The following is an 11,643-nucleotide window of genomic DNA, read 5'->3' as shown; positions in this document are numbered from 1 at the left end:
AGAGAGCTGGCCTGGAAGAGGGGCAACCGGGACAGAATCCGGCGCCCCAACCGGGACTAGAACCCGGTGTGCCGGCGCCGCTAGGCGGAGGATTAGCCTATTGAGCCACGGCGCCGGCTCTTTAGTTACTTTTAAAGTCTTCTTGTCTTTAGTATTCTACATTTTCTCTATGATGCCTCTTGAAGATTTCTTTTTCAACACTTGCCATTAGAAGTTTTAAAAAGAATTCTAGAATATCCTCATTCATTCTAGAAAATTATATTAAATTTTATTTAAAAAAAATTTTTATTTGATGGATAGAGTTAGACAGTGAGAGAGACTGAAAGAGAGAAAGATCTTCCTTCCATTGGTTCACCCCCCCAAATGGCTGCTACAGCTGGAACTATGCCGATCTGAAGCCAGAAGCCAGGTGCTTCCTCCTGGTCTCCCATGCGGGTGCAGAGGCCCAAGCACCTGGGCCATCCTCCACTGCCCTCCCAGGCCACAGCAGAGCTGGACTGGAAAAGGAGCAACAGGGACTAGTACCCGGTGCCAATATGGGATGCCGGCACCACAGGTGGAGGATTAACCAAGTGGCCCCTAAAATGTTGTTTTTCATATGTCTTGTGAGTTGATAAGAAATGTACCCAGGCCGGCGCTGCGGCCCACTAGGCTAATCCTCCGCCTAGCAGCGCCGGCACACCGGGTTCTAGTCCCGGTTGGGGCGCCGGATTCTGTCCTGGTTGCCCCCCTTCCAGGCCAGCCCTCTGCTGTGGCCCGGGAGTGCAGTGGAGGATGGCCCAGGTGCTTGGGCCCTGCACCCCATGGGAGACCAGGATAAGTACCTGGCTCCTGGCTCCTGCCATCGGATCAGCGCGGTGCGCTGGCCGCAGCACGCCAGCCGCGGCGGCCATTGGAGGGTGAACCAACGGCAAAGGAAGACTTTTCTCCCTGTCTCTCTCTCTCTCACCGTCCACTCTGCCTGTCAAAAAAAAAAAAAAAAAAAAAAAAAAGAAAGAAATGTACCCAAGCATGTAATGCCTCAGTAAGAATTTTATTATTTTCTTCTATAACAGCCATGAGTACATGCTTAATATGGCAGAGCTAATTTCATACATACAGTCATTCAGGAAATAGCTGATGGAACTCTGCCTTTTCAACACGTGGCTTTCCAAAGGTATCACCATCTAGTCATTCATAAAGAGATATAAATATGGAGGAACACTTATGTTTTAGAACTGGGCCTACAGAGGCAAATGTAATTTTTGTGTCCATTGGCTGTAATCCAGACACATGGTCACCCTAATAGCAAGTATGGCTGGGAAATATAGTCTAAGTGCCCAGTTAATAGAGTCTGGATTTCATTGATTGGTTGGCAGCTTCTGACACATCATTGTCTTTCTCTTCTGCATACACTGCATGTATGAAATGATATGCACTATCATTTCACTTTCCTCCATTTTTGTTGGTGCTCTTATTCCCCGTGATATTATCTCTTTCTCTGGCTATTTTCTAATGTTTTCCTAAGATGTATCCTCTATTTCATTAATTCTGTCTTCAGCTGAGTCTAATCTGCTGTTAAAGAATTTTAATTGCTCTATTTGCAGTTGCTATAAATATCATTTGGTACCTGTTCAAATACCTAGGGTCACTTTTTATAGTTTCTATATACAAAACATATTTTCAGTCTTGTTCTTCTTTTTGGAAGCTAGTATTCATTGTTGTTTTAAACAATTCCAATACATGAAGTTTTGGGGGTCTGATTAACTACCTTTTGTTTTTGCTGGCTTTCATTCATGGTATCTTGTTTTCCTCGTTTATTGTTTATTTTATATTGTGATTTAGTGGTGAATTCCTCCAGAGTGAATGTGTGTTTGCTCCTGCTGGGAATCTGAGAGCACTATCAACTTGAAACCACTTTAAGCTAACATTTCAGATTTAGGTTTTGTTTTGTTTTGCTTAAAATCATCTAAGATGTGAGAATTCAGGATTGTAAGATTTTGAAGGATGGACTGAGATTGTTATTGATCAAAGGGTTTTTTTTTTCCTCTTAGAGTCAAAATTCAAAACAGCAACTTTAGCTGCCATCTCCCAGAAGAAAGACACAAGAGGTGAGTTACGTTTATTTTCAGTTCACCTTCACAAGGTGGGTATAGATCTTTGGGAGCCATGCTTTGTGATTGAAATATAGAGCTCTCTAACTTACAGAAATCTACACTGGAATGTCATCTGTTCCCTGTACACTGTGGGTCCATTCAAATGGAAACTTAAGTTCTCCCTTTTGGACAAATACACATAAGGCAAACACCAGCTTTAATGCTCTACTTACTTGAGTCCCTGTTTTCACCTACTTGGGGTTAAATTCCTGTTTGCTCACTGACACATGTAAAAACACTTGGACATTTTTAAATAGCCTATTCAACATTTTTGTTTCCACTGTCAACTGGGTCCATTAGATATTTTATCCACTTTTTTGCTGGAAATGGTAGTTCCCTTCTACCGGTTCTGCTGGTATTGGTTTATAAACAATTTCCTCTCCAAAACTTCCCTGACTACCCTTTCCTGCTTGTTCCATAGCATTCAGCTCATACCCTCATCTTAGTATCTACTACATGGCACTGCAGTTTCTACATCGTCTATTTCCATAGCATGTTGTAAGTTTGGAGGGAGAAAGAATCAAGAGTGCCTTGGTATTCATTGTATCTCCCATGAATCAACAAAGTGATTTCTGATACCTAAGAAGTATTGAACAAATATTCATTGAGTTATTGAATGCATACAATAGTTAAATTCTTTCTTAAACCTGCCTTATCTTTCTTCTGCCTTACCTTCCTTTGTTTGATTCCTGGATATTTTCTGGGGTTGTATTTAAAAGATTGACTATTAGTTTTAGGATAATTTGGTTTTCAGGTGATATGATGGCATAGTAGGAAATATAATAAATTTAGTAACTATATTTACTTTTGAAATCAACAACTTGCCCTGATTTGTAGTAAGTCATTGGCGAAATAATTTTCAGATGGTCTTTGAATTATTTTCTGAATATTGAGTCAATTGGTTAACTAACACTTAGATGATTTGATCAAATATATTATAAGTGACTGGAGAAAATCAAGGAGTGTTTGATTGCCCTAAATCTCAATTTCATTGTGCAACAGATTCCAGGAACCCTGTCTCCAAGCTGGGGTGATTCTTACCCTTCCTCGTGGCCAAGAGTCTATCCAGAAACACATAGTCATCATATTTTCTTGGTACTGGTTAGGCTTACCAGTTTTTATCTCTTCTATGACATGTTCTCATCCACCTTTCCCTGTAGGGCTCCAGCTTCCTCCCTAGTCCTCTGAGTACAAGAGGTTGTTAGTAAAGTTCCACCCAGCTATTTCATTCATCCTCTGGTAAATGCTGTTTTTTCAAAGGATTAAAGACCAGAATGTCCTGATTAAACACTTAATTAGACATAATAAAAAATATTGCCAGTTTTAAATAATTGATTCACTCATGAGTCTAATATGCTAATGACAGAGCCCTGAGAAAAGGAAATGGAATAAAATTTACCCTCTGAGAAAATGGGTTGAAATTAGATTTTTACAACTAAGATATTTCAGAGCAAATTACCAGCTCCCAGTAGATGAGAACTGTCTTAACTAGTATTTCACTCACTGCATGGACCTCTAACAGCCAAACTTTTTGCAAATGAAAGCACTCAGGCCTGGCCTTTTTAGTTACTTACTGTTAGAACTGCCATAGACCAGGAGACACAATGAAAAGGGCCCCATGTTCAGAGTCAGGTGGTCTGCATTCAAATCCCAGCTGTCACTTCCCTATTGTGTCTCCAAAAAACCTCTTAATCTCTCTGGGATTCCATTCACCCTTCTATTAAGATAAAGCCTGCAGTTGTGTCTGAGACAACTTTTTCTCAAGCCACATCTGCCATGGTGTCTACTGATCCTAGGCGCTCAGTCTATGTTTACTGAATTAATAACACAAGAGTTGGATTAGGTGGTATCTGAAGTACCTTTCAATTCTAAAATTCCATTGTACCCTCTATTACTCAACTTTTTGTAACTTTTGCCCCAAATATCAAGGGCAATATCCATAAATGGTATGGAATTTGTGCACTTATAGATAGATCAATGATAGATAGATGATAGGTAGATACACATATTGTTCTAAATCAGCACAAACTGTAAGCTCTTCTATTCTTGTGGGAAATAACTTTTTAATTATTTCCACTGATTTCTATTATCTGGAATATTATATTATAGAACTTTGGAAGTAGCCACTTAGATCTTAGGTCTTATTCATCATCCAGCAGGACAAATTGAAGAATATAAGGAATAGCAAAATGATAAGATAGATAAAATTGTATTAGCTGTCTATGTACTGACATGGTACAAGAAATATTGCCATACAAATAAAACAAGTTGCAGAACTTAATAAAAGAAGTTTTTATAAGAAGTAGTATTATGAACATACATGCTTATTTTATATGTTTGCTTGTGGTGATATAAGTTTGGATAAGCTTTTGGGGAAAAAAAGGTATAATTGACCACCCAACAAATTGTTGACATCTGTTTCAAGGAGTAGGGTGGTTGGTACTGGGTAGAGTGAATGGAAAATAGGCATGAAAGCTATGAGATTGTTGGCTTCTCCTTTGTCCATGCCTGTGTAATTTGGCTTATTTTTTTAAAAGGTACAATTTGCATGGAATTACCTTTTCAAATTAAAAAGTATGTAACATTTGATTGAAACCCAAATGTAACTTGTTCTGCTAGCATTCCATATAATTAATAATTCGAAGTCCTTAGATTGGTCTCCAATCCCTTCCATATTCTGGACCCTCATTACCTCTATGTCCTTATCCCCCATGGCTCTTTCCCACCCCACCCCCCCATCTACAAATTTCTAGCTACATGGTCCACCTTGACATTCTTCCAAAATGCTAAGCTTGCTCCTACCACAGTCCCTTTGCAGCTTTGACTGGTTCCTCTTTATGGAATGTTCTTCCCTCAGATGCTTTTTTTACTCTCTCTTTCATGACTTTCAGATATCTGTTCACACGTCATTTTCTAGGTCATCATATAGTAGATCCTACCTCTGTAACATTGCTAACCTGTTTTACTCTACTTTCGCTATAGAGACATCATATGTGTTTGTCTATTTCCTCTCTGTGTAATCCCCTTAATAGACTATTTCTCAGTGCCTAAAATGTTGCTTGACATATAGATGGCATTCAATCAATATAATTAATAAATAAAAAGGCAATAAGGCAAATGTGCTCCATCCTCATGGGGCAATTTAATGCCATTTGGGAGCATACATGCTGACCTATACTGCCAACATGAATGGTTCCAAAACTGAACAAAAACAAATGATGCTACTTCCATTTTTCCTTCTGTTCCTAGTTCTCCAACTAACTCTGTCAATGTCTAGTAACATCACAAAGTTACTCTGTAGACCTTGATCATTCCCAAGTTCTTATACTTCTTAACATTCAGAATTTGCTAAGTCCAGCAGACAGACTAAAAAGCAGGCCTTTAGGTTTATCTAATCACCTACAGTGTCTATTTATCTGGTGTTTCCAGCTAGGTCTTCTCAATCTTGCCCTAACACACCTGATATGGGGCGTTGACTAATTCAAGTTGCAAAGTGATCTCAAGATGCAAGAATTTTCATCCTTGGACTCTTCATTGGAATATTATATCTTTCAACCCTTCTATGTTGATAGCTAAGAATGTTCCACTTGCGCTAAGGTGCTTTTAGTTAGAAATGAAATAAAAGACAGTCATTTGGTTTTAACAAAAATGTAGATTTATTGACCCTCAGAACTGAATGGTCTCAAGGAAAGGCAGCTTCATGGTTGACTGATCTATGACCCCAGATTTTTACATTTTTCTGCTCAGTAACCCTCAATATGAACTCTATCCTAATGCTTGCTTTCATAATGGTAGTAGGATAACTGACAAAATCAGGGATAGAAATAACCTTTCAAGTCTAGTAGGAGAGATTCCTTTTGCTCCAGTACAAGGATACTTTAAAAAGTTTGTGGAAAATGGAATTAAAAGATAATGCAATTTTTCTCCCAAATGTTTTAAAGATCAATTGTATTACAACAGTACTGAGATATACAAGGAGTCTTCCAAAAGTTCATGGGAAAATATGTATTATGGAAAAACTGTGAGTGGATTTCAAAATTTTCTTGCACACAAATAAACTTATCCTTTAATTCCATTTTTTTCTTGAACCCTTTGAAGCAACCTCAAATATTGACTGGACTGATCTGGGACATATTTCCTCCCCTTAACCAACGGAATATACTGATGAGTTGACACCCCTAGAGTTAGGAGTGGGGTCAGCTTACTCTAAAGTAAATTGGCAGAATGGAGAAAAAGAGAAAAGAATCCAACAATGAAAGTCAGGCCACCCTAAGGCTCACAAATGTCCACTACAAATACTGCTAGTGGAGGGTTGTGAATGCTGAAGAGCACAGCTCACTCGAATTTTCCATGCACTCAGAAATTGGAAGGTAGAGAAGCCATAGGTATATCTGTAGGGTTTGTATCCCTAAGACCCTAAGGCTGACTAAAGCATATGTATTCCTTGGAAATCAAATTACATCCAGAAGAATTAAATTTTAATCTAAATGCTGTGACTTATCAGTGCACAGGAGTCCAGCTAGGAACTTTCCTAGATAAAAAGGCCAAAAGGATTGTCTGATAGAAACAATTATGTCAGGAAAATTATTTTTTTCTGCTGATTCCAATTTGAAAACCGAGGGGGGGAGCAATTGTTGGATTGTTTATTAACATAATAAAAATTATACTGCTTCATTTTTTAGCAATTGTTCCCATATTTTAGTATTAGTAACATGTTCTGCTGAAAGAGCAATAATAACTATATTTCATTCTTTTAGGTGTACTCTAACTTGTCACTCCAGTAACTTCTTATAAAGCTCAGATGACAAAAAAACTGCTCAATGCAAACTGATGATATTTTTAAAATGTTTTCTTGTTGTGAAGAATTAAGCACAGAATGTACAATACACTGCCATACCCATCACCCAGATTAAACAATCAACTCACAACCAATTCTGGTTTCAGCAACTCCTTCCTCCAATATTATTTTATTTTATTATTTTAATTTTATTTCTTTATTTTAAGAGACAAAAGAGCTGCCATCTGCCAGTTCACTACCAAATGCCTACAATGGCCAGGACTGGGTTGGAATTGAAGTGGGAGCCAGGCACTCAATCCAGGTCTTTCACAAGGGTAGCAGGAACTCAATTACTGCTTACTCAATTACATCATGCTACCTTTCAAAGTCTGGTTTAGCAGGTATCTGGAGTTAGGAACCAGCACCCAGAATTGAACCCAGGCAATTTAATAAGGGACGCTGGCCTCTTAACTGCTGGGCAATTTTTTTTCCAATAATACCAGATTATTTTAAAGCAAATCACATATCATAAAATTTCATCTGTAAATATTTCAGTGGGTATCTCATGTATCAAAAGGATAATGAGGGGCTAGCGCTGTGGTACAGCTGGTAGAGCTGGCCCCTACAGTGTTGGCGTCACATGTGAGTGCCAGTTCAGGTCCTGGTGGCTCCACTTCCAATCCAGCTCTCTTCTATGGCCTGGGAAAGCAGTAAAAGATGGTCCGGGTCCTTGGGTCCCTGCACCCACATGGGAGACCCGAAGGAAGCTTTTGGCTCCTGGCTTTGGATCAGTGCTGCTCTGGCCATTACAGCCATTTGGGGAGTGAACCAGCAGATGGAAGACCTCTCTCTCTACCCCTCCTTCTCTCTGTGTGTAACTCTGACTTTCAAATACCTAAATAAATCTTTAAAAAAAGGATAATGAATGTCAAAAAACACAATATGATTATCATAACTTAAAAATTAATACTACTTCATAAATAATCAAATATCTATCAGGATTCACATTTATAGTTATCTCATAAAATTCATAATCTTCAAATTTGTTTTTTGTTCAAATTAGAATACAAAATGTATGCTAAACCGATCTTCTGTATATAAAGAGAATCGAAAATGAATCTTGATGTGAATGGAAGGGGAGAGGGAGTGGGAAAGGGGAGGGCTGCAGGTGGGAGGGACGTTATGGGGGGGGAAGCCGTTGTAATCCATAAGCTGTACTTTGGAAATTTATATTCATTAAATAAAAGTTAAAAAAAAAACAAATTAGAATACAAATGACATCTACATGTTGCAATTTATTTATAATTCTTGAAGTCTTTTGGATCTGTAGTTTCCATCTTATCTCTCTTTTTTTTTGTTTTTTATAAGGTTTTTCTTGAAGAAGCCTAGTAATATGCTTTGTAGATTTCCTCACGGTCTAGATGCTGCTGATTATATTCCCCATTGTGCAGTTTAACATCTTCCTCCTTTCTCTTCTATACATTGGTGGCTGAATCGACAAACTTCACCAGATTCAGGTATGAATGACATTTTAAACCATTACTTAAGGAAATGTATTATGTATGTTCCCACATCTTAGATATATATGACCATAAGTGCCTGCAAAATTCCAAGCTCAATGAAGTACCATTTCATTTACAACAAATAAATAACTCAGATAAAGTGAGTTCACATGGCACAGTGTTATTCTGAAATTCACACAAGTTCACATTTCCAAGTCATAGAAAATAAACAGCAGGAGGTGGTTCTAAACAAGTACAGACACTATTCTCTTATTTGTAATGACTGTAATCACATTTCTGGATATTTCACTGGTCACCATGTGTATCCTACACTCCAGAAGGTCCACATGAATGAAGCAGGCTAAAATGTGGTTCTTCTTCAAAGCTCTCTGTTTTCTTCATTCCCTGCCTTCTAATATTCTCACCTTTTCATGAGCAGCATAGCTCCCTTGAAGCAAACTCAACTACAAACCATCTTGGAAGAAACATTTGTTGAACAAAAGTTGATCCAAACAATATATATTACCAAATACAGATATAGAAAAAAACTGGCCTCTGTCAGAGTTCTGTTTCTGTATCTGGGCTGAATCCATGGGAGTTATAACAATGCTATGCTGACAAACCTCAGGCAACAATGTGCCAACAATCCAGAGGAGAAATCAGAAAATGAAAACTTGCTGAGAAAACATTTAATAAGTTCCTCTCATTTTTCAGAAGTTCAGAAGGCTTAGTAATTTTCCATTAAAAAGCCATGATCAATTCTAAAACCCAGTATTTCTGATTTCTAATCAGTAGCTTTCTGCACATCTCTCTACTGAAAGGTTTAAGATATCCCAACTGACCATCCTCAAATCTATATAACTTTAATTCTTCCTACTGTCATCTGTAACTTGAAGCCTAAGTAAAGATGTTTCTGGAATTGGGCAGCAGATGGTATTCCATATTCAATACTCCCATTTCTACTAGGATTACTGCTCTGTCTTCTGAACTTGAAATGGGGCAAATGCAACAACTTTCTTTCCCCATGAGGCTCCAATATAAGTGACAAGGTCATCACGCTCTTATTCCTTGCCTTTCCTACAGTTTCTGATCTAAGCAGTTCCTATTGCACACCATTTGTTTCTCTCCTTTCTTCATTCAAGCCCTGGCTCAGATCTAGATTTTTCTATATATGATTTACGGTAACTTCCTCTCCTTGATCTTGATCACTTCTTACAACCACTAGGACGATTCTTTACATGTGCTTACGTGGGGGGCACACGTCCGTGATTCCACATCTTCTAAGGACAACTGTCACCTGTCCATCCAACTGCAAACTCCTGACCTCACTTCACAGTGCTCATCATTCACCCAGTCATCTCTCCCACACAAATCTCACTCACTCTGTGTTACTGATTTCACTTTTACATCCTTTTACAGTATTTTCTCCAACCTTCTTACCAGACTTTGCTTAACCTACATGTCGCATGCACAGAACATGTTGCAAACTAGACCAAGCCCTCTTTTGTTCTGAAAAATCTATTCCACTGCTCCACAAACTTCAGCTTTCTCGACTGCCCTCCTGCCCTCCACCAAGTACTTACCATGGTACCTGTCACAAGTACATGCAGTGTGATCTCCACATAGATTATCGGGCTAAATTAACACCACTTATTGGAACATTTTTACTGTGAAAAAAAGTCCTCGGCTTTCCTGGAAAGCTGCAAATCTACTGATAAATATTTGTTGAAATCTGAAATGCTACATAATACCATATATATGACAACACTCTAAATTATATAGTACTTAAGACCGTTATATGTTTGTTTAAACATATAATATACAAAATACACACATTTGGGAAGATGGAAAGCAACAAAAAACAATCGCAAATAAAAAGTTTTTAATAGTCCAGCAGTAGCTACTACAGGAGATTCAGAAGAAGGGAAGTCATGGACAGAGGAAAAGAATTTAGCCCTTAGTGTGAGAGTTCTAGATAGAGGGTTTCTTATTTTATTTTTTATTTTTTGGACAGGCAGAGTGGACAGTGAGAGAGACAGAGAGAAACATCTTCCTTTTCTGTTGGTTCACCCCACAATGGCTGCTGCAGCCAGCGCGCTGCGGCCGGCACACTGCACTGATCCGATGGCAGGAGCCAGGTGCTTCTCCTGGTCTCCCATGCAGGTGCAGGGCCCAAGCACTTGGGCCATCCTCCACTGCACTCCCGGGCCACAGCAGAGAGCTGGACTGGAAGAGGAGCAACTGGGACAGAATCTGACTAAAACCCCGGGGTGCTAGCCGGAGGATTAGCCTATTGAGCCGCAGCGCCGGCCTAGATAGAGTTTTGTTTTTTCTTTTCTTTTCTTTTTTTTTTTTTTTCTTTTTGACAGGCAAAGTGGACAGTGAGAGAGAGAGACAGAGAGAAAGGTCTTCCTTTGCCGTTGGTTCACCCTCCAATGGCCGCCGCGGCTGGCGTGCTGCGGCCGGCGCACCGCGCTGCTCCGATGGCAGGAGCCAGGTACTTATCCTGGTCTCCCATGGGGTGCAGGGCCCAAGCACTTGGGACATCCTCCTGCACTCCCTGGCCACAGCAGAGAGCTGGCCTGGAAGAGGGGCAACTGGGACAGAATCTGGCGCCCCGACCGGGACTAGAACCCGGTGTGCCTGGCGCCACAAGGCGGAGGATTAGCCTAGTGAGCCATGGCGCCGGCCAATAGAGTTTTAATGATTGGAGAGGGGGCTAAGATCACAATTAGCCAGGATATGAGCATAGAATGCACACAGTTAGCAAATGTGGACCAAGTTAAATGTTTAGTAGATGTCTTAGTCAATCTGGGCTGCTACCACAAAAATACCTTAAACTAGGTGGCTTATATACAACAGAAATTTACTTTTCATGGTTCTGGTTTCTGAGAAGCACTGACAGATTCCGAGTCTGGTGAGGGTCTCTTTCTGTCTTGAAGATGTCATTTTTGCTATGTTCTCACAGGGCAGAAGGGGCCAACAAGCTCTCTGTGGTCTTTTTCCAAAGGCTCATTCATGAGAGCTCCACCCTTGTGATCCAATTACCTACCCAAAGTCCCACCTCCTATTACAATCACCTCAGGGGTGAGAATTTCAACATATACATTTTGCAGAACATAAACACTCAGTTCACTGCAGTGCGCTTCCAAAAAGATACACACAACCAGAGTCTATAAATATGATCAAGATGATGTCAACAATGGTGCTAACGATGGTGATGTGAGGA

Source organism: Oryctolagus cuniculus, chromosome 2 (genome assembly GCF_051225735.1).
Source record: "Oryctolagus cuniculus isolate XC-2025 breed Fujian yellow rabbit chromosome 2, ASM5122573v1, whole genome shotgun sequence".
In the NCBI taxonomy this organism is placed as follows: domain Eukaryota; kingdom Metazoa; phylum Chordata; class Mammalia; order Lagomorpha; family Leporidae; genus Oryctolagus; species Oryctolagus cuniculus.
This window is presented reverse-complemented; position numbering follows the sequence as displayed.